The 25,374-nt window shown below is 44.3% G+C and overlaps 1 protein-coding gene across 7 annotated transcripts in view; it reads right to left on the bottom strand.

Moving 5' to 3' along the window:
• The window catches only part of LRRC4C (leucine rich repeat containing 4C), a 1,157,007-nt gene that overhangs the window by 607,194 nt on the left and 524,439 nt on the right, over positions 1-25,374 (bottom strand). For all 7 annotated transcript variants that reach the window (XR_016312708.1, XR_016312706.1, XR_016312707.1 and 4 more), the window contains one exon: positions 22,501-22,596. The gene's annotated coding sequence lies outside the window, so the exon portion shown is untranslated. The remainder of the gene's footprint in view (positions 1-22,500; positions 22,597-25,374) is intronic.

Raw genomic sequence — 25,374 nt, 5'->3', positions numbered from 1 at the left:
ATGACCACCTGTGTGAGGAGCATTCTTCCAACTGACCATCACACTAATGTATCATGCGTTGTAGACATAGCCATTTTTAACAGAGGTTCCCTGAGGCCAGAAAATTATTTCAAGGGTTCCTCTGTGTTGAAAAGGTTGAGAAAGGCTGTCTTCAAGGAACATGTAGTTTTGAACAAGTAGATGTAAGGCACTGAGCTTGGATTTTTCACTCATAGACAATAGATGGTGGCTCATTGTATCCACCTTGAAAGCTTTACAACAAGGGTGGTGAGTCCCGCACAGAGTAGGAGCCACTCCAGTGGAGAAATCCACATGAGTGCCAAGTATTCATCTTAAAGTGGAACTTCATTCTCTCAATTAACATTGATTTTTTTTGTTAATCCTTATGCCACTAGTATTAGTAAATAGGAAAGTATATTATATTTACTTTTTTTAAACAGGTTTTTTTTACATTTCTTCAGTTACTTCCTGGTTTCCATGCCTAGGCAAATGATTCCATATATCCCAGGAGTTTTCAGGAAGGGAGATGAGGCTTTCTCAGCTAAGCACACCCACCTGTCTGTATTCCTGAGCTAAGGGCAAATAGATTCCAGGAAGTAAGTGCCACATGAATCATCTGCTCTTACTCAAGGTGGCTATGAACAAAAAATGCTAGGGGGGTGTTTTAAACGTTTTTTTCAGCAAAATATAGCATAGAGACATGGATGGATGGGCAAGTTAGTTTTGAATATTAAAAATTAATTCAATAGTGTTTATGGTTTGTGGAGTTCAGATGCAGTGTAGTTCTACTTTCTCACCGGCCTACCCCAACACACGCTATCCCTGCTCCAGTCTATCCTGAACTCAGCAGCTAGACTCTTCCACCTCACCAACAGCTCCACTTCGGCCACCCCCCTCTGCCAATCCCTTCACTGGCTCCTGATTGCCCAACGCATTAAATTCAAATTACTAACTCTGACATACAAAGCTATTCATAATGCTGCCCCAAACTACCTAACAGACCTGATACCCAAATACCACCCTACCCGTGCCCTTCGCTCCTCACAAGACCTCTTACTCTCTAGCTCCCTGGTCTCCTCCTCCAACGCCCAACTGCAGGACTTCTCCAGGACTTCCCCCATCCTCTGGAACTCCCTACCCCAATCCATCAGACTGTCACCTACCCTCCTCACCTTCAGGCGCACCCTGAAAACCCATCTCTTCAGGCAAACCTACCCCACCCTCACCTAACAGCCGTTTTCCTCCGCTCCTCCTACCACTCCATCCCCCTCAGCCACTTCCTCCTGTACCTCTACCCCCTCCCTCCTAGATTGTATGCTCAAAAGAGCAGGGCCCTCGAACCCCCCGTGTATTGTATTGTCTCATGTACTGTCCCCCCACTTTAATGTACAGCGCTGAGCAAACCTTTTGGCGCTATATAAACACTGTATAATAATAATAATAATACTTTAAGAACATATAGAACAATAGATCTTTTTTTTTCTAATATCAACATGACAAGAAGATAGATAGTATTCTATGCATTTTGGGGAACAAAACAATACCTCTTCATCAGGGTGTGGGCAAAGCATTGAACTCTATCTAAAAGCTCCTGGGGGATCACTTTTGTCTGTTAGGTAAGTGACAAACAAACTAAAATCCAGTTCTGGATAACACATTTTAGGCATTTAGAGAAAATTTTTTTTGGGGAAAAAAGTCTTAAACCATATGGATAAAAGCTGACTGCTGTAACCACTCCCAGCAGTGTTATATGGTTTGTCCCAACCCCTGTAACTGGCATGGTTCCATATTGGTTCCATATTGATACTGTGTAGGAGTACGGTTTAGGTGTTTTTAGGGTTGTACATGGTTTATACATTTATGTATTTATATCTAGTTTGTTACTAAAAAATGACATCTGACTGTGCAGCATCTGCTGTAAATAGGGTGTGCTTTTGGTCTTTGATTCTATCCACCAGATACCTGCACTGTTCCATTAAAAAAATAAATTTAGTGATGTATTTATTATTACCAAGCTATACAAATCTGTGCCTTTTTCACTTGCATTTAGTTTAACTTAAAGATTTTATTATGGCTATTTTTTATTTTACATTACCTATCTTGTCTGCCATTGTCATTCTTAAACATATCGGTTTATATCTGATTTTCTATAGCGAGTAGCAGCATGTTAAAGGATAAAGGGAAACACAAGTTTGAATACAGTATTTTATGAAGTGTAACAAAACCTCTGACTCATGTAATATAGAATATAATTAAGTCCACTGCAAAGGATTCACCGCTATTTATACCTGCAGACCACAGACCATTCATCCACAGCGCATCTCAAGGAGTACTGAACATTGCACTAATTTATAAATGTTACTTATTTCATTTAAAACACAAAGTCAGATTCATTTTTATACCCATTTATCATGCATTTATGTTTTTAAAGTGGGCTTTTCATGGCAAACACAAGGTTCACTTTTTTGCCAGCCCTCTGTCTCCCCTAACACAAATGGCTTTTCAAAAGCCATTCATAAACCATTCAGCCCCCCCTCGACCCCCAAAAAAGTACCTTGGCCTCTGCCTAAGGCTGGGACAAGGTGTGGGCAGAAGGAGAAGCTGCCCTGGGCACAGTGGTTTGGGGGACACCCACTGTATACTCTAGATAAGTGGCTGGCAACCAGTGGGCTGTCACAGTGTGCTCCAACATGCCCACTATCCACCTTATCTGCCACAAAAAATACACTGAACACCTACAATTATCTTCTAGCTATGAGAAAACTGGTGATTGGCCACACATGTGAAGCATGCACTCAATGCCAACAATGGGAAGCCAGAGCAAGAGGGCAGAGAATGAGTGCAGGGTGGTATGTACATTCTACTTCATTCATCAGCCACAAGAGAGGAGGCCGTAGGTCCACATTCTTGCCCTGGGTACTGAACGAACCTGTCTTGGTACTGCCTTGGCTTCTGGAAGGCTTTGGTTGCATTACTGCTTCTGCCAGTAGAATTGGGAGTTCAAAATCTTTCAATAATGAACTCCAACCCTTTGCAAGTTTGTATTGTTTAGAAAGTTTTGAAAAATGTGGGGTTCTGGACTCTTTTTATTAGTTGTTATCTCAGTTGGAACTCAGGGCCCATTCACAATTTGGACCTTCACTAGAAGTACTTCAAGGCTCAAAACTAGGATTTCCATATATCCAATGGTGGCCATTCACACCTGAGCATAGTGTCCTTGAAGCTCAAAAAAGTATATAAGCTTCTTTTAGGGAAAAATCCCACATTTTAGCCTCAATAGACTTCAAAGGGGAAACACCTGAAGAACGTGTGAAAATGTTCCTACAGTGTTTTTTCTTGCCTAGAAATTAGCTTTCCGTTAGCTAAAAACTAAAAAAAAACTTGCCTAAATTAAAAGCAAAAAAAAAAAGGCGCACCAGGATGTGCATTATCATAAAGAAATGTATTGAATATAAAAGATTCCAATATACTCAAAAGAGTAAATAAATTCAGTCACATCAATGAAACCTTTGGACACAATCCAAGGACAATGTTCCAGTGATGCCCACTATGTAGCCATACCTACAGCTGGGGGGCATCATTGGAGCATTGTCCTTGGATTGTGTCCAAAGATTTGATGTGCCTGAATGTATTTACTCTTTTAACTTAATTGGAATCTTTTATATTCAATACATTTATTTATGGTATGGCACAACGCTGGTACACCCTCTTTTTTTGTTTTTGTTTTATCCATGTGTCTAAATATTCCCCAGATCTGAAGAGGGCAGCAAAGCCTAGGCATCACCAGGAACTTTTGAAAAAACTGCTTCTGGGTTATTATTGGAAGAATTTTCCTTGACTATTGACTTTCCTAATATGGACTGATAGTTTAGTTGTAAAAAAAAAACGCCCAAGCCTGAAACATGCACTCATATGACAACCCTTTCTCCTATTTCTCACTCCATTATCTAAGAAGCTTTATAAAAATGCTATACTCACCTACTTCTAACTGCTACCATGGTTTGCATACCTCAAAAGTGCCAAAATACTGATCTGCCCTCTCTCAGTCAATGGCTCTCTCTCAAAAATCCTTTTTTTTTTTGGAGCTTCTCCTCTACCCTTTTTTTCTAGTTTAAATGCATTGGGGATGTTGGTACTTAAACAATAAAGGTTAACCGCATGCTCATCTTGGAGAATGGATCTCCATAGTCAATGAAGTCTACCAGATGGGAAAGCTTTTGGTTTTTCCAAGATGTAATGAAAAGTATATCCTGAGACAAATAAATCTATGAGAACAATTTTCCAATACTGATCATTTATTTAATAAGAACTACATCACATTAATTACTAATACCCATAACCAAAATAATAATAATAAGCAAACTTAAAATAAGTGAATACCCAAATAAATTATATAAAGTCCCATACACTTAAAGTCCAAAGTAAGGTTCAAATGTCCAAAAAAATCTTTGCAAGTGATTTCTCAATTAGTCTTTATCCCCGGATCAGATTGGTGAAATACTCCAGAAAATCTTCAGATACCTCAAAAAAAACTCAACATAGTATATTACCCCATATATTGAAATAAAGTGCCACACGTGTCACATGCAAATCAAACAAAACCAAAAGTGTCACAGCAATCGTGAGATCTCAAGACTAATAATTCAATTAGTAACTCCACTGCACACAGTATAAAGAGTGCATAATTACCCCAACATAGATAAAATCAGCATAGAATCCATAGTATAGATGAGAATGTCTCCACACATAATTCTATTATCTTCTCCAGCCATTGCCCATAGACCTCATAAACAGACCAGGGATCAGTATGTGTATTAAAAATAAAACATATTTTATTGTAGCAACTTACATTAAAGTTAGATGAGAACAGCTTCCATGTGGTGAGACAGTCCAAAAAGGAACCCACTCCTTAGCAGTAACTCTTTTTTAAAACAACCTTATTACTCAGAGGGAGAGCCAGGCAACCATGGGAGTCTCCAGGGTTGGAACAGCCGCGTGTTCCAGAATCCAAAATGGCCACCACGGTACCTCCGGAAAAACGTCAATATGTCACCACGCCACGTGCCTCGGACGCGTTTCGTCACATCCGGACTTTTTCAACAGGGATCTACAGGTTTTAGTACAGGAAGTGAGTGCTAATTTTGGTATTAATACCCATAACCAGGCTCTTCATTCTTTACTTTTCTTCTAAGGATCCAAGGAGAGACTGCTTGCATGCTTCCCTTCCCCTTGCTTCCACCCTAAATCCACCATACACCCCCCTCCATTTTGTTTTTTTTACGTCCTATTCATGGTGAGGTAGGGGTAATTTTCCTTACTTATATTCCAAAATATCCTAAAACAGTGAGCCACTCCAATGTCTGTACAACCAGTACAGTATACTCCAGTGTGGAAATGACTTATCAGATAAAGGGCAAATCTTAAAATTTATAACCTCTCAATTTTTTTTTCTTTCAAAGATGAATGCTGTGGATATAAAGAGAGAGATTTACTAAAGTCAGAATCTGGTGCAGCTGTGCATGGTAGCCAATCAGCTTTTAACTTCAGCTTGTTCAACTAAGCTTTGACAATAAAACCTGAAAGCTGTTTGGTTTTTTTGCAGAGCTGCACCAGATTTTGTGTGCTCCAGTCTTAGTAAATAACCCCCAGCATCTGTTTCCTTGAACTGTACTTTTTGTATTTTTTTCCTTGTCATAATTATCCAATTAATGTATGGCATGACCAGATAAATAAAAAAGTAATATGCCTGTACAAACACTCAAAAAATGCCTTAGAAAATGATGAAAGATATTCAGCTTAACAGTGAACTGGGCTTCAGGTCTGGTATAGAAGAAGGTGTTCAGCAGGTCTAGGATGGCACGTGTCTTGGGTAGACTAGTGTAGTGTGCAAGGAGAAACGCACCAAACACGTTGTGTAAAGTCTAGACGTTGCATTTATCGAAAGTCACATTCGGTTAAAGATAACGTGTTTTGGAGAGTTCAAAAAGTAGATCCTGAAGAAAACAAGAACGATCCTCTCTACCGCCTTCTGCCCTTGAACATGGAATTCTACTTGCACTTTAGCTAATTTAAGGAAGGCAATTAAAGTAATACATGAACATAACTCTATTTTCCTGCAAGCTTTACTTAAAAATACAATTAAAAATTAAACTTCTATTGGGTTTTAAATGCACTTTGTACCATGTATAGAACATTAACTTTCCTCCTTATCATTTGAATACTTTATTTCCACCAGCGGGCTCCAAGCTGGCATCTAGCCTTTTATTCTCCATGGCCCCTTTTCAATTTGCAGCATTTAATATATATTTGTTTAGTCTTGAAATACCTTAATGTTATTGATTACTTTGTGGTCACATGAACAAAATGTTTTCAGCAAAATTAAGGTATTTAGAGTGCAAATAAACCCCTGCACTGCAAGCCTCCCTCTGGTCAGGTTGTAGACAAGAAGTTGCAGCATGTACTCTGAACCGTGTAACTCTTTTGGGACTGCATGTCCCAATTCTCATTGCAGGAGCTGCTGTAAAGGAGCTGGAGCTGCTGCAAGGGGCAGGTTATATATGTAGCACTACCCCCTTGAGATCCACTGGTTTTGGGTCACCCTATTTCCTGCATGGCCAGGCAACATGCATTTTCCAACTTCCATTCAGAGTCATTAACCAGTCCATGGGCTTTTTGTTGTTGTTTTATTTGGACGAAAAAACTTGGATAGGATGTAGGGGTACATGGGTTGTGCAACTTGACTTGAGACAATAACTGAGGACAAACTTCCTAAATTCTGTACAAAAAGGATGGATCCTGGACTTTCTACTCCCTCCCTTGGATCAGTAACGCAGTCTCTGTAAGGAGCACTTGGTCCACTCTAAGTGAATCTCTTCAGACCCAAGCTAGAAAGTGCCCATCCACCTGGCTGTCTTTAAAAAGTATCCTGGAGCAAGAGATTTTAGAACAGACTTATAGCACTGTCCCAGGGAGACCTGGCTGGATATAGCACCTAGCTGCCCTTTCTCCTGTAGGCCCCCAGGGTGTAAAGACAGTCACAATGTCCTTGTGTCCTGTAACTGTTGGTAAACAACTTTCAGGCTTTTCACTGTGATAGTTTCTTTCTAAGCTTGCAAGCTGTCCATCCTCAGTGGGCTGTAGGGCAGTGGAGCTCCCTCTGTCAACTTTATTTTGCCATCCCTCCAACCTCCAGCCTGAAGGCAGTATCCCCCCCTTCCCTTCTGCAGGGTCCCCTCCCAGGCTACACAGCAGCACACCTCAGCACTCCGTCTTCCACCCAACTCCCCTGGTGGCCTTGCTGTCTCATATTTATGGGTTGATTAGGTCACCTTGCCTCCCTCCTGGGGATTGGCCATATTCCCAAAATATGCAGATCAGCACCTTCTGGCTTCCACCCACTAGCTTCTAGAAACTTCTTCAAGGTTCTAGAATCAGGGGGAGGTATCAGAGGCCTGACCTGCATAGCCCTCCAACCTGACCTAAAGTAAACCCACTGACTCACACCCTCCAGTCTGACCTAAAGTAAAACCATCGACTCACCCTTTAACCAGCTTCTAACTACACTACAAGCTATGTACACCAGAGGGCACTACATATACTTGATGTAACACCCTTTGCTTTGCCACTTGTGGATTCTGAAGAATTCAGTCACAGGGTGGTTTGGATGTTAATCTCCTCAATCCTAGCAGCGACCAAGGTGGAAAACTATTACTGCTAGGGCACTGCTAGCACACACACATCAATCATAAGACCTGGGTGTTACTAAAGCTTTCCTCACATCAATGAATGTAACTCCCACCATTGACATCCCATAATTAAGGCCTTACAAGTGTGTGTGTGATAGTGCTGGATCAATAGAAGTGAAATTGACTCTGATGAAGCTATTGTAAAGTGATTTTCCCTTCTGTGGTTGAACAAAGCACATGTGTCAAACACAAGGCCCACAGACTGAATCCTGCCCGCCAGGCCATTTCATGTGGACCTTGCACCTCTCTTGTAGCTGCAGCACCCCCCAGCAGAGAGGAGAAAAGAACTCCTCCTGCGGATCCTGTGCCTCTCTGTGTAGCTGCAGCGCCCCCTCATCTCCGCCTCCCCTGGTCTCAGCATTCAGCAGACTCCGGCAGCTAACTTTAGCCATCCTCTGGTCCTCCTCCAGACATTTCCTGCTTCCCAGCTTCGCCACCAGCTTGTTCCCTGCAGCAGCACATTGTAAGGGGGTATACTGAGATGTAAGGGAGAATAGGGGACTTTTGAATTCTGATGGCAACCAGCCCTTTGAGGACAACCATAATGCTGATGCTATAGTATAGGTGCAGGGGTGGACTGACAACGCATGGGGACCCCCGGGCAATAGGGGATCATGGGGCCCCTGTGTCCTTGCCCAAACTCAAAAAAGCCTATGAAAAAGGTACCAAGGGCATCTCATGGGGCCCCCTACTGACCCTGGGCCCCCGGGCAGCGCCCGAGTTTCCAAATGATCAGTCCGCCCCTGTATAGGTGGACCCTTTTCTGGTCTTAGGCTGCTATATCTCTGATAGCAACTAAGAAAGCACTTGCCAGACAATACTTTCTTGGATGTGTACTAAGGAACACCTGGTAGAAAAGTTCATCTCAATTAAAGGACTTTTTGAAACAGTCAATGGTTAAAGTTAGCTGTCAGGAAAAGCTGTTAGCTTCAGTGCTGTCAGGAAATGTTAGTCTTCATCAAGCCTTAACCCAGGTCCCTTAGTGCATTCTGTTGTGATTTTATTAACATCGACTACTCAAACCCTGAAGAAGGCTGAGGCTTTTTGCCCTGAAACATGTTGCCTGTATTTGATGCTCTTAACTATTAAACGTTTCAAAAAGTCCTTCAAGTGAGAACATTTGTATCAGTTCAAGCACACATCCAAGAATTCACTTAAATAATGAACTTTGAGGGATGTGTTAATGATAGTGGGGTCATTACCAAGGAGGCTAGATGATGCTGTTGTCCAATAGGCAGTAAGTCAGCAGCAATGGGCTTAGGTAAAACTTCAGCAGCAGATTGTGAGCAGTGAAGAAACATCAGAATGCAATCACTTGCAGCTAAAGCACTTACAGCACATCCCTGACTGATTAATTTAGGAAAAAAGTGAGCCTGGAGTTCTGTTTGAAGCGTTTCATCAGCCAGAAAATGACAAGCAGGTCAGCCTGTTGTTATGTGTAATTACATCTTTTGCATTTTCTATTAGGGCAGCAAAGTCTTGTATTGAACCAAACCTCTATCAAGTCCGGCACCTCGTGTGAATGACAATTGACCAAGGTATAGCCTGTTCCAAACATTCATATAAACCATCATTATTGTCAAGGCAGCCATGATTAAAATATTTTTTGATTTGGATTAAATTGCTCTGCTGATTTATTTAATGGGCTGTGTAATACAACCTGAAAAGTCTATACCATCGTTAGACTGCAAAAGCATAATGCTGAACTCCAGGCACACATAAAAGACACAAATTAATGTAGCTCTGAATTCATTAAAACATAATTAAATGTATTTTGTATATTCCAGTGTAGTACTGACTCCTTAACTCTTTGAGGACCGTAAGGTTTTGGAACGCCAAAAGAATCAATTTTTTTGTTTTTAAAGTTCGTACACTTCAGTTGCTGTAACTAAGCCAGTTCATGAAATAATTGGCAAAAAGCTAGATCCATTTGTTGTTTGTTGATAAGAACTAATATTTTGACTTAAACCAAAAAAAAAAAGAGTTTTAAGTTCTTAATCAGATGATACACGCAATTACAAACATGGGACAAATACGTCCCTTGGTCCTCAAAGGGTTAAGGAGCTGCTGGGATGTTTGGCTTCTCATACCAATTTGAGTTATACCTGGACCAGTCAAGCACCACAGGAGAGGGGCCTATCAATCTGACAGGGACTGTAGATAATAACGCAGAGACTCAGAATGCAGGAGACAATGTATTCAAGAGCTTGTAATGATTACAACAGCCTGGCGGGGAAGTTCACTCAATCTGGAACTTACAACAATTGGATTGGAGATTCAGCATTGAGTAGGCTCGAACTGAAGACAGCACCTGCCAAAGAGAGTGGAGTGTGGCCTGGCCAGTCCATCCCAACAGTGGAGCATTTTGATGTTGCAGACAAAGGCCCTAAGCTTTTCCTACTCCTCCTGAACCTCTCCCTGCCACTAATGCTGTCCCTGATAGACAGGTATACTTTGCCTACACTAGCCACTTCACAAATGCATGCTAAAACTTGGGGGCAGGGACCTAAAAAGACTGTGTGTGACCCAAGATAGCCACCAGGGTCACCTGTATCCAGTGTAGCCAACAGGAACGCTGCTCCGGAGGGCCGAGAGAATTATAGAGAAACCCAGTTTCTCTTGATTTTCTCCTCTAGCTGCAGTACCATTCTGGACAAGCACCACCTGCAGTGGAGAAAATAGATGCACCTGCCTACAGGCAGGTCTAGGTGACTAGACATGTATCTTTCTCCTGTGACATTTTGAAGGTTGTGGGCTTCCTTTTGAAGGTTGTGGGCTCAACAACAAAGGGGGAAACTTTCATTGTCCTTTTGAAGTGTTGTGTGAGACTGTACTTAAAGACCCAGACTGCTTCCCTCTCGTTCTTTCATTATGGCTTAAATGGAAGCTGGCTGAGGCAACCAACTGGCTTCTTCACCAGGGTTCTCAGAAGTTTCTCTGTGACTTCTGCAAAAGCTCCCTCTCTTTTGGTGGACTTATGCCTCCACAATTGTTGGGTGGCAGGCTGCCTTGCACATGACCTAAGCAAACAGCTGAGCCACCCCCCAGCGTAACACTGACCTTCTGGGCAATTCAGGACTTTGCCCAACGTCTCTCCCTGATGTGTTGATGGCAGGCAAAGACTGACCCCCGGTCCACCATCCTGAGTGTGTGCATCATCCCCTTCACTCACAGGGGTTACAGACACTGGGCACCTTCTCCAGGCCCGAGAGTCAGGGGACACCAGTGGAACTCACTCTCTCTCACTTCAGAGCAGCATTCTTACCAAATATGCATCCATACTCATCTTTATGTTGCAGAATCGATGCTGCAGCTGATCCAGGTTGGCTATGAGACTGAGAACTGAGCGATCAAGCAACTGCTCAATTCTCAATCTGCTCAGAGTTGCGAGCAGTGATTGTCAGTCATCGCTATCCTCTCTGTTCCTCCAGTGGTTACCTGAGTGCCGGGCAGAAGAGGGGATGGGCCCAGCTGGCTCTGGCTCTCAGCCATATGCAGAGCCAACTGTCAATTAGACAACAAGGTGTATCCCGACTATATTGTTGGGATCCTTCCAGAGCCACTTTGCCACGTCAGCTGGTAGCCAGCTATAAGCTGACTCTGGGTCACTGGAAAACAAAAGTAAATGCTCTCCTGTTACCTACAAGAAAAGTATGGCCAAAAAAGCTTTGGCCATACATCTCTTTCAATGTTGTTTCCCTATCAACAGCAAGGCATTTAGCCGAAAGGGCAAAATTTTGCCAAAAATTCCCACTGAAAAAACCTCTCAACCCTAATGATGAGCGTTCACTGAGTACGGATTCTTCAGCATAAGCATGTACTAATTGGCGAAGTTATAGAGACGCTTAGACAACATGAGCGACGACTACAACTGCTGTAGCATGTGTGATTTATCTTTCATATTATAGTCTTGTCACTTGGACTTTCTCGGTTTATTAGTACAGATCACTAACAACATGTCTATTGTAAATAAAACTTGCATTGTGTTTTCTTTGTCATCCTTTCAAATTCTCATACAAGTCCTACTGCATTCATCTTGTATAAAGAAGTCATTTACATTTCAGATATTTCAGAGGTTTTATGGAATGACTGAAACTTCCATTAGAAAGGATAATTAATTGCCCGTACTTAGCAAGCACAGAGAAATCTAGGTTTATGTAAGTCCATAGTTTTGTATGCTGGATTCTATGTTGAAGAGTGGTATGGCACTTGATGGAGCCTAGCTCTTAAAGTAGGACTATAAAAAAAGTACTGTATATACGTATATAAAATGCAGTAACCCTGATTTTATATATATGGTAAGTGTTGATATTGTACACCTACCTATTTATATATTATATATGGATTTCTCAATAGGAGATGTGACCTTTGAGTTGGGGGGGGGGTGTCCCCTCTTGACATCAAGACATCAACTCCAAGTTTTCCTGTGTTCACCATTAGAGTGATTTTAGAGTGATTCTGGTTCTAGCAAAGCAAATGATCACGTGTGTATTGATATTTCTATGATACACTGTAATATGGAGGCTTTTCTAAAACATCTAAAACATTCCTACAGCAACATCACCATTCCATCCCGAGGAAGCCTATCTGTGAAACGCGTAGAGATGGGATGCCCTCTCACCATTGACCAAGATATTGAAAAATATGTGATCTGTGCGGTGGGGGGGGGAGACGTTCCCTCTTTACATCACCTATGATTACCACTGTGTCCACTGGTGGAGCGATTTTAAGGTGGTTCTGGTTGTAGCACATGCAGCACAGCTAGTCATCAAGGGGTTTATTTACTAAAGTTGGAGAATGCAAAATCGGCCTCACTTCTGCTTAGAAACCAATCAGCTTCTAACCTCAGCTTGTTCAGTTAAGCTTTGGCAATAAAACCTGGAAGGTGATTGGTTTCTATTCAAAAGTGGGCCTGATTTTGAATACTCCAGCTTTAGTAAATAAACCAAGTGTGTATTTCTATGACACACTCTTATATGTAGGTTTTTGTAAAAGATCTAATTAACGCTTCAATACTGGGAACTTTTAAATTCTTTATTTTAAACACAATAGCTTTCACCCATAGAAAGTATTACACAAAATGGTTAGAAACAGTATAGGTATGTCACAAAAGAACATTATACAGTCATGCAGGTGTTGTCAGATATAATCAGGGACGTACTGACTATTTGGAAACTCGGGCACTGCCCGAGGGCCCATGGTCAGTAGGGGGCCCCATGAGATGCCCTGGTTCCTTTTTCATAGGCTTTTTTGAGTTTGGGCAAGGACACAGGGGCCCCATGATCTCCTATTGCCCGGGGGCCCCATGAGTTGTCAGTCCGCCCCTGGATATATTAGAATAAACAAACATCAAATAGTAACCAACATGGGAAGAAAACAAACCGGATGACACTGCTGTAACTTTTTCCAGGATATAGGAAAGAAAGCATAGAAAAGAGAAGACAGAGAGGAAAGAGAAAGAGGAACAAAGAGAGAGACAATGAGAAAGAAAAAAAAAAGGAGGGGGGGGATAGAAAGAAAGGGTAGGAGAAGAAGGAGGTTAAGTAATGGCTTAAGTAAAGAGGAGATGATGGTAGGGTAGTGTGTCGAATGACCATGGCTGGCAGCACAGCTAATTGTAATCAAACTCTAGACAATGTGGTGGCCCACCTCCAGAAGGGATTTCCCCTCCTCCGAAACAATAAACATGTTCCACAAGGCCCATGTTTCGTCAGTACCAAGTCTTCCAATACATTTAGTTCTTCTACCCTTTAGAGCTAGATTCCAACAGATGGAGGTTATGGATTCTTTCATCTAAGGGGTATAAAGGATTTGGCAGCATTCAGAAGATTTCGTAGAATTGAATGTTTGTAAACTTTAGCTAGAATGTTGGTGACATGAAGCAGAAAGAATGCAGGATCACTAGGAACCAGATAATCTGTACATTTTTTAACAATTCGATAGACGTCTTGCCAGTAGCACCCTGACCTTGTGCAGACCAGAATACATGGAGGAGTGTCCCCTCTCCAAATTACATTGCCAGCACTTATCCGTGGTTGACGGAAAGAATTTGTGGAGGAACAATGGCATACGGTACCACAATGATAGAATGCGAAGATTTTTGAGCTTCCAAAAACATCCTTCCCAATTCAGCTTCCCATTTCTCCAAATAGGGTAAGGAGAAGTCGTTCGAAGGTGAAATCAGAAGGGAGTCTAAGTTCGACAGGGCATGAGGCAGAGTGCCATTGTCAAAGCAGTATTCCCTAAATGTAGTCAGGCCAGAGGCGGACTGACAATTCATGGGGCCCCCAGGCAATAGGGGATCATAGGGCCCCTGTGTCCTTGCCCACACTCAAAGCACACTCAAAAAAGCCTATAAAAAGGTACCAGGGGCATTTCATGGGGCCCCCTACTGACCCTGGGCCCTTGGGTAGTGCCCGAGTGCTCGAATGGTCAGTCTGCCCCTAAGTCAGGCTGCACTGAAAGCTTTGAGCAGGTGATAAAGAACACAGATATTTATGGAACTATAAGGCCTTCCAGAAGTCAAGATGTTATAATCCATTCAGATCAAGGTATGAATGGAGGGCCAAGAGCCTGTGTCCAGGAAGTGGGAGGCTTTAAAATAACCAGGACGAAGACAGGACCAGAAGGTGTCCTCTACACATCCCAACAGAAAGTGTGGGTTACCTATAATCGGAAATAGGGGAGAACTTCCTGGGGACATGGATGTAGTCAAGAATAAGAATGAGTACACACATGATCTTGTACCAATCAGCAGATGGCATTTCAGCGCAGAGGGTAAAGAGACATGACACCACAGTACTCATTGGAGAGGATTCCGACTTTGGTCTTGTTCAATATACTGTAAGTCCATATTTAAGTGTCCCTATGATGGCACCAATTTATTAAGTGGCCCAGGTGGGCAGCCTGATAATATCTCTGTAGGTCAGGAACAGCCAGACCGTCATGTTGCTTAGGAAGTTGACGATGGATTTGAGGCCTTTTATTCACCCAGATAAAGTCTAAGAGTAAGGAGTGAGCTTGTTTAAAGAACGTGGAGGGGATATGGATCGGTAGGGCTTGAAATAAATATAAAAATATTGGTAAGATACTCATTTTAATAATGTGACATCGCCCCAACCAAGAATAAAGACCTCCACAACATTTCTCCAGCAGAGCACGGACCCGACCCAGACGTGTTGGAAAGTATAAAGGTAAATGTATGAGAAAGTCTAGGCGGAATATAAGTACCCAAATATTTGAATGCCACATTAGTCCATTTGAAATTATAATTCAATTGTAGAGATCTCATGAGAGTTTGCAGCTTGGTGACTCCCATCACATACAATTTGGAAACGTTTATTTTTAGTTGGGCCAGGGACCCATAACACTGAAACTCATGCAATAAGTTAGGGAGTAAGATTCTGGGTTTGGTTTGAGAAAATAGCATGTCGTCCACGTAAGCAGAGACTTTGTATTGAGCATCTCCCATATTTATCAACCGGATGTCTGGATTCTTTCTAACAGTGCAGAGGAAAGTCTCCAGAGAGAGAGAGCAAAGAGCCTAGTGCCAATAGTGATAGCGAAGGGATCCAAAAGAACACTATTCAATTTACCCACAGCCATTGGTGTAGTGTAAACACTGGAAATCCGATGAAGCATGTTGTTCCCAAGGCCAATGTATCACAGTACCGCCCACATAAACTGCCAATTCACCCAATCAAATGCTCTTTTGGCATCTGTACCCAGAAGAAGACGAGGGGTATTGGTCTGACTGGCCATATCACTAAGGTTAAGAACCTTAATAGTGTTGTCTCGTGCCTCCTGGTTACAGAATAAACCCCACTTGTTCTACATGGATCAGCTGTGGCAAATATTGTTGTAATCTGGTGGCCACTAGCTAAGTGAAATGTTTCAGATCAATATTTAAAAGAGACATTGGTCTGTAGCTACCGCAAAATGAAGGTTCCTTCCCCTCTTTTGGTTGAACCATAATATGAGCTTTCAGGGTGTCCGAGGGAAAGGATGCTGAATCTCCTTAAGCGTTAAACATCTAAAGCATATAAGGGCCAAGATGGGGAAGTAGCAGGTTATAGTACTGAGCAGTAAAGCCATCCAGGCCTGGGGCTTTACCTGATTTGGCCAGAGCAACTGCCACACGCAGCTTGTCCATTGTAATGGGGGCCTCTAATTCTTGACTAAATGTAGGAGGTTGTATGGGCATAGCGGAGGAATATATCTTCAACTTGATCTGGTGAAGCAGAAATGGGGTGTAGATTGTATAATGAGGAGAAAAATTCTCTGAATGTGTGAGCAATATGTTTGGGTAGTGAAACTGGTTGGCCATCAGCCAACGTTATGTGAGGTACATAAGTCGTGGCTCTCTGATCTTGTAGGGACCGAGCTACAAGCCGGCCACATTTATTGCCAGACTCATAGAAGACACGTCGACATGTTCGGACCGTGGCTTTAGCTCTAAAGTATAGGAGATCTATCACTTGTTTCCAGTGGAGTAAAATTTCCCTTTCTATAGATTAGGACGGAGTGTGTTTATGGAATGATTCCAGTGTGTGGATGGCTGTCAGTAAGGTGTTCAATTGCTCCTCCTGTTCTTTCTTGATCTGAGCTCCATGTTTAATAAGAACCCCTTGAATAACAGCTTTATGTGCTTCCCAAATGATTCCCGTGTTACAGCCAGGTGTATCATTAATGGGAAAGTATCCCTCCAGCTCACGTACAGTGTCTGCCAGGACCACAGGGTCCTGGAGCAAACTTTCTAGATGTCTCCAAGATGATCTCTAAGAACCAGGGGCATTGGACAGGGAGTATTGTAGCGTGATGGGTGCATGGTCCGACTATGTATTAGTCCTTATGGAAATGGCCATTGCTGCTTGAAGATGTCTATGTGGGATTAGGAAAAAAATGATCCGTGAGCACACTTTGTGAGGTAGGGAATAAAAAGTATAGTCTCTTTCGCCAGAGTGAAGCAATAGCCAAACATCTGTAAGTTGGGCCCAGGGGCGGACTGACCATTTGGAAACTTGGGCGCTGCCCGAGGGCCCGGGGTCAGTATGGGGCCCCATGAGATGCCCCTGGTACCTTTTTCATAGGATTTTTTGAGTTTGGGCAAGGACACAGGGGCCCCATGATCCCCTATTGCCCGGGGGCCCCATGAGTTGTTAGTCCGCCCCTGGTTGGGCCTTATGAAGAGTGACTGAGAGATGCATTAGCTAGGGGAGACAGATGTGAGAGCTAGGGTGGATAGATGAGAAGCCTGAAGATGTATCCATAGTAGGAATCAGTGGGACATTAAAATCTCCCCTCAACATCAGATGGCCTTCTGAAAATTCCAGCAGTTTAGTCAGAGCTCTACAGATGAAGAGGTCCTGTTGACTGTTAGTGGCGTATAATGCTGCTAATCTCATCTGGATGCAGTCAAGCCTGAATACTGGGCACTTCCACCCCCTTCCTACCCAGGCCAGTTTTCAGTTTCTAGTGCTGTCACACTTTGAATGACAATTGCACGGCCATGCAACCCTGTACCCATATTAATGTACACAAATAGAGCTTTCTTTTGGTGGTATTTTTCATTGTTTCTATTACAGAATTTTGCAAATAAATAATTTCTTCATAAATACTTTCCTACCAGGCACTTACACCCCCTTCCTGCCCAGGCCAATTATCAGGTTTGAGGGCTGTCACACTTTGAATGACAATTGTGTGGTCATGCAACACTGCACCCATATGAAATTTGTATAATTTTTTTTCACACGGAGCTTTCTTTGGTGGTATTTAATCACCGCTGGATTTTTTATGTTTTGCACTATAAACAAAAAAAGAGCAGCACACTTGGAAAAAATTTTTTTTCTTTGTTTCTATTATAAAATTTTGCAAACACGTAAATTTTCTCCTTCACTGATGTGATGAGGCTGCACTGATTGGCACTGATAGGCAGCACTGTTGGCAGGGGCGGACTGACAACTCATGGGGCCCCCCGGGCAATAGGGGATCATGGGGCCCCTGTGTCCTTGCCCAAATTCAAAAAAGCCTATGAAAAAGGTACCAGGGGCATCTCATGGGGCCCCCCTACTGACCCCAGGCCCTCGGGCAGTGCCCGAGTTTCCAAATGGTCAGTCTGTCCCTGGCTGTTGGGTACTTATGAGGTGACATGGATAGGCAGCACTGATGGGCTGCACTGGTGAGGCAGCACTGGTGGGCATTGATGAGGAGGCACTGATGATGCTGCACTGATATGCAGCAATGATGGTCACTGATAGGCAGCACTGATAGGCGGCACTGATGGGCACTAATGGGCAGCGCTGACTGAGGGCACTGACTGACAGCACTGACTGATGGCACTGGCTGGCGGCACTGCTCGGCACTGATGGGTGCAATAGCTAAGCAGCACTGATGGGTGGCACTGATGGACACTGGTGGGAGGCATTGCTGGGCACTGATGGGCGGCACTGCTGGGCACTGATGGACACTGGTGGGAGGCATTGCTGGGCACTGATGGGCGCTGATGGGTGGCACTGCTGGGCACTGATGGACACTGGTGGGAGGCATTGCTGGGCACTGATGGGCGGCACTGCTGGGCACTGATGGACACTGGTGGGAGGCATTGCTGGGCACTGATGGGCGCTGATGGGTGGCACTGCTGGGCACTGATGGACACTGGTGGGAGGCATTGCTGGGCACTAATGGGTGGCACTGCTGGGCAGCACTGTAGGGCACTGTTCATCAGTACCCTGTTCATCAGTGCTGATCTGCTCTGTGACAATTGCCGATTATCCTCATTCAGTGACAGCGTGAGGAAAGTCCTGCTGATAACCGGTGACTGTATTTACTCCGTGATCTGCTGTGTCATTGGATACAGCTGATCACGTGGTAAAAGTCCATTGTGAATGGCCTTTTACCTCATCACGTGATCAGCTATGTCTGTAGGACAGATCGCCTGGTGCGCACCAATGGGGGTGCGTGGGAGGACACATTCTGGGAGAACATCATATGACGTCTTCCCAGAACTGGATAACCGCGCTGTAGCCATCATTCTGCTATAACATGGTGACCAAGTGGTTAAATCGGTTTGGTGTAGCAGGAGATGGACCCATTGTTGATTAGGAGGAACATCTATTGCTGGTGCTTAAACCCAACACTTTGTACATGGGTCCACTGGGTAATGAATACGCGCTGTCTTTAGAGTGAAACGCGTTTACCTGCCAGTTCCCCACTGTATTCCCATTGTCTGTATTGGTTTTATCTTGGTTCAATAGGGTGGGTTGTTTGGAGTGCAGCCTATCGGACCTCCTTTGTTTTCATCTATGCAGCACATGAGCTGGACTAGCACCTACAGGAGGAGTTGTGCTTGGAGATTGGGAGTCTCTCTACTTTGAGCAGCGGTACACATATATTCTAAAGTTCCACGTTGGGTAAAATTCCTTATATGCAGCAAGATAATATTATTATTTCAGGTACTTATATAGCGCCATCAATTTACACAGCACTTTACATATATATTGTACATTCACATCAGTCCCTAACCCTCAAGGGGTGTACAATCTAAGGTCCCTAACTTACATTCATACATACACATACTAGGGCCAATTTAGACAGGATCCAATTCACCTACCAGCATGTCTTTGGAGTGTGGGAGGAAACCGGAGTACCCGAAGAAAACCCACACAGGCACAGGGAGAACATGCAAACTCCAGGCAGGTGGTGCCGTGGCTGGGATTCGAACCAACGACGCTGGTACTGCCAGGCAGAAGTGCTAACCATTTAGCCACTGTGCTGCCCTAATGCTGTAATTCTGGGAGTGGATAAAGAAGCTGGGACTGTCTAGTTACATTGTGGGGAGTTTTTTCAGGTGTTGTTGTACAGTCTACTGGACAGTCTGTTTACCAACTGGGAATATAGCAGATTGCTGAACTGGAGGACTTTATGGGGGTTTATTTATAAAAAAAAAAAATTGTTGGATGAATGTGACATGAATTTGCCCAATCTTGATGAATTCCAGACATATTTTCTTAAAATACAGTGATCTGTTAGGACTGTCAGCTCCATCTAGTGGCCATAATCTGGTATTTTTTCTGGTTAAAGTGTTTCAGAAAAAATACTGCATTAAGACCATGTGATGGTGATGTTGAGCAAAGAAAATTGCTGTATTAAAAAAGCACGGCCTAAATTTGTCAAGGATGGGTGAATTCTTGCAAAATGTATCTAACAGAGTGTCACTCTGCTGAAAATGTTTATCAGATAATTTGCATACATTACATAGGCAATCATTTAATGAAAGTGAAGCTTAAAGTGTTACTAAACCCAGGACCCTGCATTCAGTATATCTGGTCTCCCCGGACCCTGCATTCACTATATCTGGTCTCCCCGGACCCTGCATTCACTATATCTGGTGTACTCGGACCCTGCATTCACTATATCTGGTCTCCCCGGACCCTGCATTCACTATATCTGGTGTACTCGGACCCTGCATTCACTATATCTGGTCTCCCCGGACCCTGCATTCACTATATCCGCTCTACCCGGATCCTGCATTCACTATATCTAGTCTCTCCGGACCCTGCATTCACTATATCTGGTCTCCCCAGACCCTGCATTCACTAGATCTAGTCTCCCCGGACCCTGTATTCACTATATCTGGTCTCCCAGGACCCTGCATTCACTATATCTGCTCTCCCCGGACCCTGTATTCACTATATCTGGTCTCCCCGGACCCTGCATTCACTATATCCGCTCTCCCCGGATCCTGCATTCACTAAATCCGCTCTCCCTGGATCCTGCATTCACTAAATCCGGTCTCCCCGGACCCTGTATTCGCTACATCTGGTCTCCCCGGACCCCACATTCACTATATCCGCTCTCTCCGGATCCTGCATTCAATATATCTATTCTCTCCGGACCCTGCACTCACTATATCTGATCTCCCCGGACCCTGCATTCACTATATCCGGTCTCCCTGGACCCTGCATTCACTATATCTGGTCTCCCTGGACCCTGCATTCACTATATCTGGTCTCCCCGGACCCTGCATTCACTATATCTGGTCTCCCAGGACCCTACATTCACTATATCTGGTCTCCCAGGACCCTGCATTCACTATATCTTGTCTCCCCGGACCCTGCATTCACTATATCTGGTCTCCCCGGACCCTGCATTCACTATATCCGGTCTCCCAGGACCCTGCATTCACTATATCTGGTCTCCCAGGACCCTACATTCACTATATCTGGTCTCCCAGGACCCTGCATTCACTATATCTTGTCTCCCCGGACCCTGCATTCACTATATCTGGTCTCCCCGGACCCTGCATTCACTATATCTTGTCTCCCCGGACCCTACATTCACTATATCTGGTCTCCCACAGTACACACAACATGGAAATGCAATTATTTTAGTAAATGTAAACTGCTAAATACCTTTTCTCATCAACAGTATATAGCAGTCTGGTGACTTCTATCAGTGTCTGGCTGAGCACTGAATAAAGCTTGTAGGAGTTTTAATTCTGTTCTGACTGTAATATGAGGCTGCATAACCCCTGACCCTTTGTCTGATTGGCCCTGTGCTGATCACATGTATTCTCCCAAGATAAAAAAAAACTCTCTAGCAATACACACCAAACTGAGCATGTGCAGCTTGCCCCCAAGGCTCTATTCTATCAGCAGATGGATTGGGGATAAGAGAGAGGCAGGATCAGAGAAGAAAGGATCAAACAGCCTTCTAACACAATGCAGAGGATTAACCCCTTAGGTTCCACAGTGAGTATAACAAGCATGCTTTACTGCAAGGAAAGGTGATTATTTTAGTAAATATAAACTGCTAAATACCTTTTCTTATCAGCAGTATATAGCAGTCCTGTGACTTCTGTCCGTTTCCAGCCCCGCACTGGTTAAAGCTTATAGGAGGAGTTTTCATTCTGCTCTAGGAAGATTCAGGACCCCTGACCTATGTCTGGACAGTGCTGATTGGCGCTGTGCTGATCACATGCACTGTCCCAAGAAAAAAAGAAACCTCTCTAACAATACACACTGAGCATGTGCAGAGTGACTCCACACATTATGTCTTATCAGGAGATAGGAGGGGAACATTGGAAGAAGGGGAGGATCAGAGAAGACAGGATCAAACAGCACTTTTACACAATGCAGAGGATTAACCCCTTGGGTTCCACAGTGTGTATAACAAGCACGCTTTACTGCATATACAGACTGATTTTACTGTTGTGGATTTAGTAACACTTTATTGATCACTTTACGTGAAATTAATTAAACCTTAAACAAAACCCATTGGGCTGATGTGTGGCCGGAGTCCTCCTTAACACTTCATTACCTGGAGCTGTTTCCAGTAATAAAAGAGAACTATACGGGCGATGTTGGCACATGCGCATGTCTGCCCTGCACACTTGAGGCTCTTGGATGCTATAGCTGTCCAAGAGTCACATGACCTGCTAGCACTCTGCAAGCGTCCAGAGTCCAGTCCAACGGCCTTTCTCAGCCTTATCAACCCAGAGGGACCCTTGAAATAATTTTCAGGTCTTAGGGAACCCCTAGTGAGATTAGTCCATCATTGGTCCATCCCATCAGATGGGGAAGTCAGTTAGCCCCTGCTCAATAAAAACCCCTATCCAGTCCTGGAGGAACCTTAGTGTTCCACAGAACCCTGTTTGAGGTTTGCTGGCCCAGAAGGTCCAAGGAAGACAAACCTTTTTTCTCTTTCTCCTTTCCTGGGCTTTCGTTCTACAGTACCTACAAGATAGGACATCACTCACCTGATATGTCTGCCATACACATGCACTCAAAGATCAGGAGCCACCCATTAGTGTCATGTCACTCAGTCTACCAGTCTTCCACAATGAGCTGTGTACCTGTGAAGAACAAAAGAAACATATTTTGGTCTTAGTATCTTCGTGTTTAAATGTAATCTGTCAACCATATTTAAAGTGATTGCAAAGGAAAAGAAAAAAACATGCTATACTTACCTGCTCTGTGTAATGGTTTTGCACAGAGCAGCCCCGATCCTCCTCTTCTCAGGTCTTCCTGCCAGTGCTCCTGGCTCCTCCCCTTTGCTGAGTCCCCCCCCCCCCCCCAGAGCAAGCCACTTGCTATGGAACACTGGGGTGTGCTCGCTACCAAGCCCCGCTCTGTGTGTCCATAGAAGCACAGTGCAAGGCTCAGCTCCCCCCGCTCCCTTTTCACTGGCTGTGATTGACAAAAGCCAATGGCTCTTGTTGCTGTTTCTGGGCACAGGTAGCTGGGCACTCCCATGGGAGACATGTACCAATGCAAACAATAAATAAATCAATACCTAAACACCATTCATTGGGGAATGGGTCTTTTAACCCGTTCGCTGCTTGCGCATTTATTTGCACACATATTAAGAAAAAAAAATTATCTTAGACTTAAGATTACACAAAACCCCCAAACAGTATATATTTTCCTAAAGCAGACACCCTAGAGCAGGGGTGTCAAACTGGGGGCCCTCCAGCTGTTGCCAAACTACAAGCCCAATCATGCCTCTGCCTTTGGGAGTCATGCTTGTAAATGTCAGTCTTGCAATGCCTCATGGGACTTGTAGTTTGGCAACAGCTAGAGGGCTGCCAGTTTGACACCCGTGAGAATAAAATAGTGGGCATTCCAATTTTGTGTCATATGATATTACAGCGGAGGTCTAGGAAACGCAAAATTTCAGCAAAAAACACACTAAAGTGAATTTTAGGTCAAACAAACACAATAAATTACCCAAATTTTTGGTAAAATATAAAAGATGAGGTTGTGTACCGAGTAAAAAGATACCCAACATGTCAAACCCTGAAAGATGAGGTTGTGCACAGAGTAAAAAGATACCCAACATGTCAAACCCTGAAAGACAAGGTTGTGCACAGAGTAAAAAGATACCCAACATGTCAAACCCTAAATTTGTGTGTGCCTATGAAATGGCAACAAATGTCAGAACTATATATTTCCTACAGGGGGTGCTTCAAAAGCCCCCTACAGGTCATCAGTTTAGTGTTACGGAGGAGGTCTTGTTCTAGAATCATTGCTCTCATTCTGGCCTGCCTGGCAATATGTAATGTGTATTGCACAGGGGCGGAAACTCTGGCACTGCCCGAGCGCCTGGGGTCAGTAGGGGGCCCCATGAGATGCCCCTGGTACCTTTTCCATAGGCTTTTTTGAGTTTGGGCAAGGACACAGGGGCCCCATGATCCCCTATTGCCCGGGGGCCCCATGAGTTGTCAGTCCGCCCCTGATCCCGGGCCCGCAGATGGACAAGCAAAACCTGAAATTCATGGCGGGGGGTGGTGCACTTGCATGGGGGGGGGTCGTTACCGGGTGTGTTGAAGCAATTGGGCGGTAGCTCAGCCACCCGAATGCTTCTACCTGACAGGCAGGAGTCTGATTGTCAGTTTTTCACACTATCCTGGTGGCTGCAGCCATCGGATTGTATGTAAACCCCCCCGTTGTCTGATCTGTACAACGTACAGACCTGGCAGCAAAATAGTTAGATCTATGCAGCCGTGTGGGCCACATTTTGCACAGGCATGAGAGCCCATTCATTTGAATGGACTCCCGTGCCACGCAGGGAAGAAGTCCCTGCACTTCTTTGGTAAACGCAGCCCACACGGGAACCTGGGTTCCCAGTACGGTTGCGTTTTCCAGGGCGGGCGGCATGCCATTAGAAATAATGGCACCCGCCAGTAGGTCTGCATTTCTCTGTGCGGGTGGTGCGGCTGCACGGATTTTCGTGTGGATCCACAGAGGCACCACCTGCACAAATGTGAACCTAGGGTTAATGTGGCTTGAAGGGCAACAGTCACAAAGGTTGGAGGGCCAAATATTCTGATAAGTCCCAATCGCAGACCCTCACATCTCTTTTGGGGCACAGGATGTTGGGATGAGGGCATTGTTCCCATGAACATGAGGATAAGGTGCCGTAAAAGTGGGGGGACAGCATTGCTGCCTCCCTTTACAAGGGATTATCGCATGGGGAGCAAATGGCCTGGTCTGGATCACACACTTGCTGTCCCCTCCCCTTTCCTGGCCAGTTACATGCTAAGATAGGGTTCTGGTATACATTATTAGGGGGAGCCTACTCCAGATTTTTCTTTGTGCAATTGAGGTGTACTATCCTTTTAACCACTTCCCGACCGCCCTATAGCAGAACTACTGCTACAGGGTGGTAGGGCTGTGCAAAATCACGTGTATATATACATGACTTTGTATTTCCGGCTAGGGGGCCCATGCGCCACCCTACCTGCGCCACCATTGGCGGCTACAGGGTCCCGGCCGGAGATTCCCCGCAGGCACCTGGTGATTTCCGAGGAACACTGACAGAGGTAAGGTCTGTATGTAAACAATGCAGATCTCTCCCTGTTCAGCACCAGGCAGGGGCGGACTGACAACTCATGGGGCCCCCGGGCAATAAGGGATCATGGGGCCCCTGTGTTCTTGCCCAAACTCAAAAAAGCCTATGAAAAAGGTACCTGGGGTATCTCATGGGGCCCCCTACTGACCTTGGGCCCTCGGGCAGTGCCCAAGTTTCCAAATGGTCAGTCTGCCCCTGGTACCAGCATGCTGCTTTGTATTGCTCTGCAGAAGAGCAATACACAGCAGCATGCTGACATAGAAAAGCACACACAGACAAC

The sequence above is a fragment of the Staurois parvus genome, unplaced genomic scaffold, assembly GCF_062004578.1.
Source record: "Staurois parvus isolate SC_StPar_1 unplaced genomic scaffold, SC_StPar_1.0 ptg000184l, whole genome shotgun sequence".
NCBI lineage: Eukaryota > Metazoa > Chordata > Amphibia > Anura > Ranidae > Staurois > Staurois parvus.
Note: the sequence above shows the minus strand (reverse complement) of the source record. Positions and strands in the feature narration are given on the sequence as shown.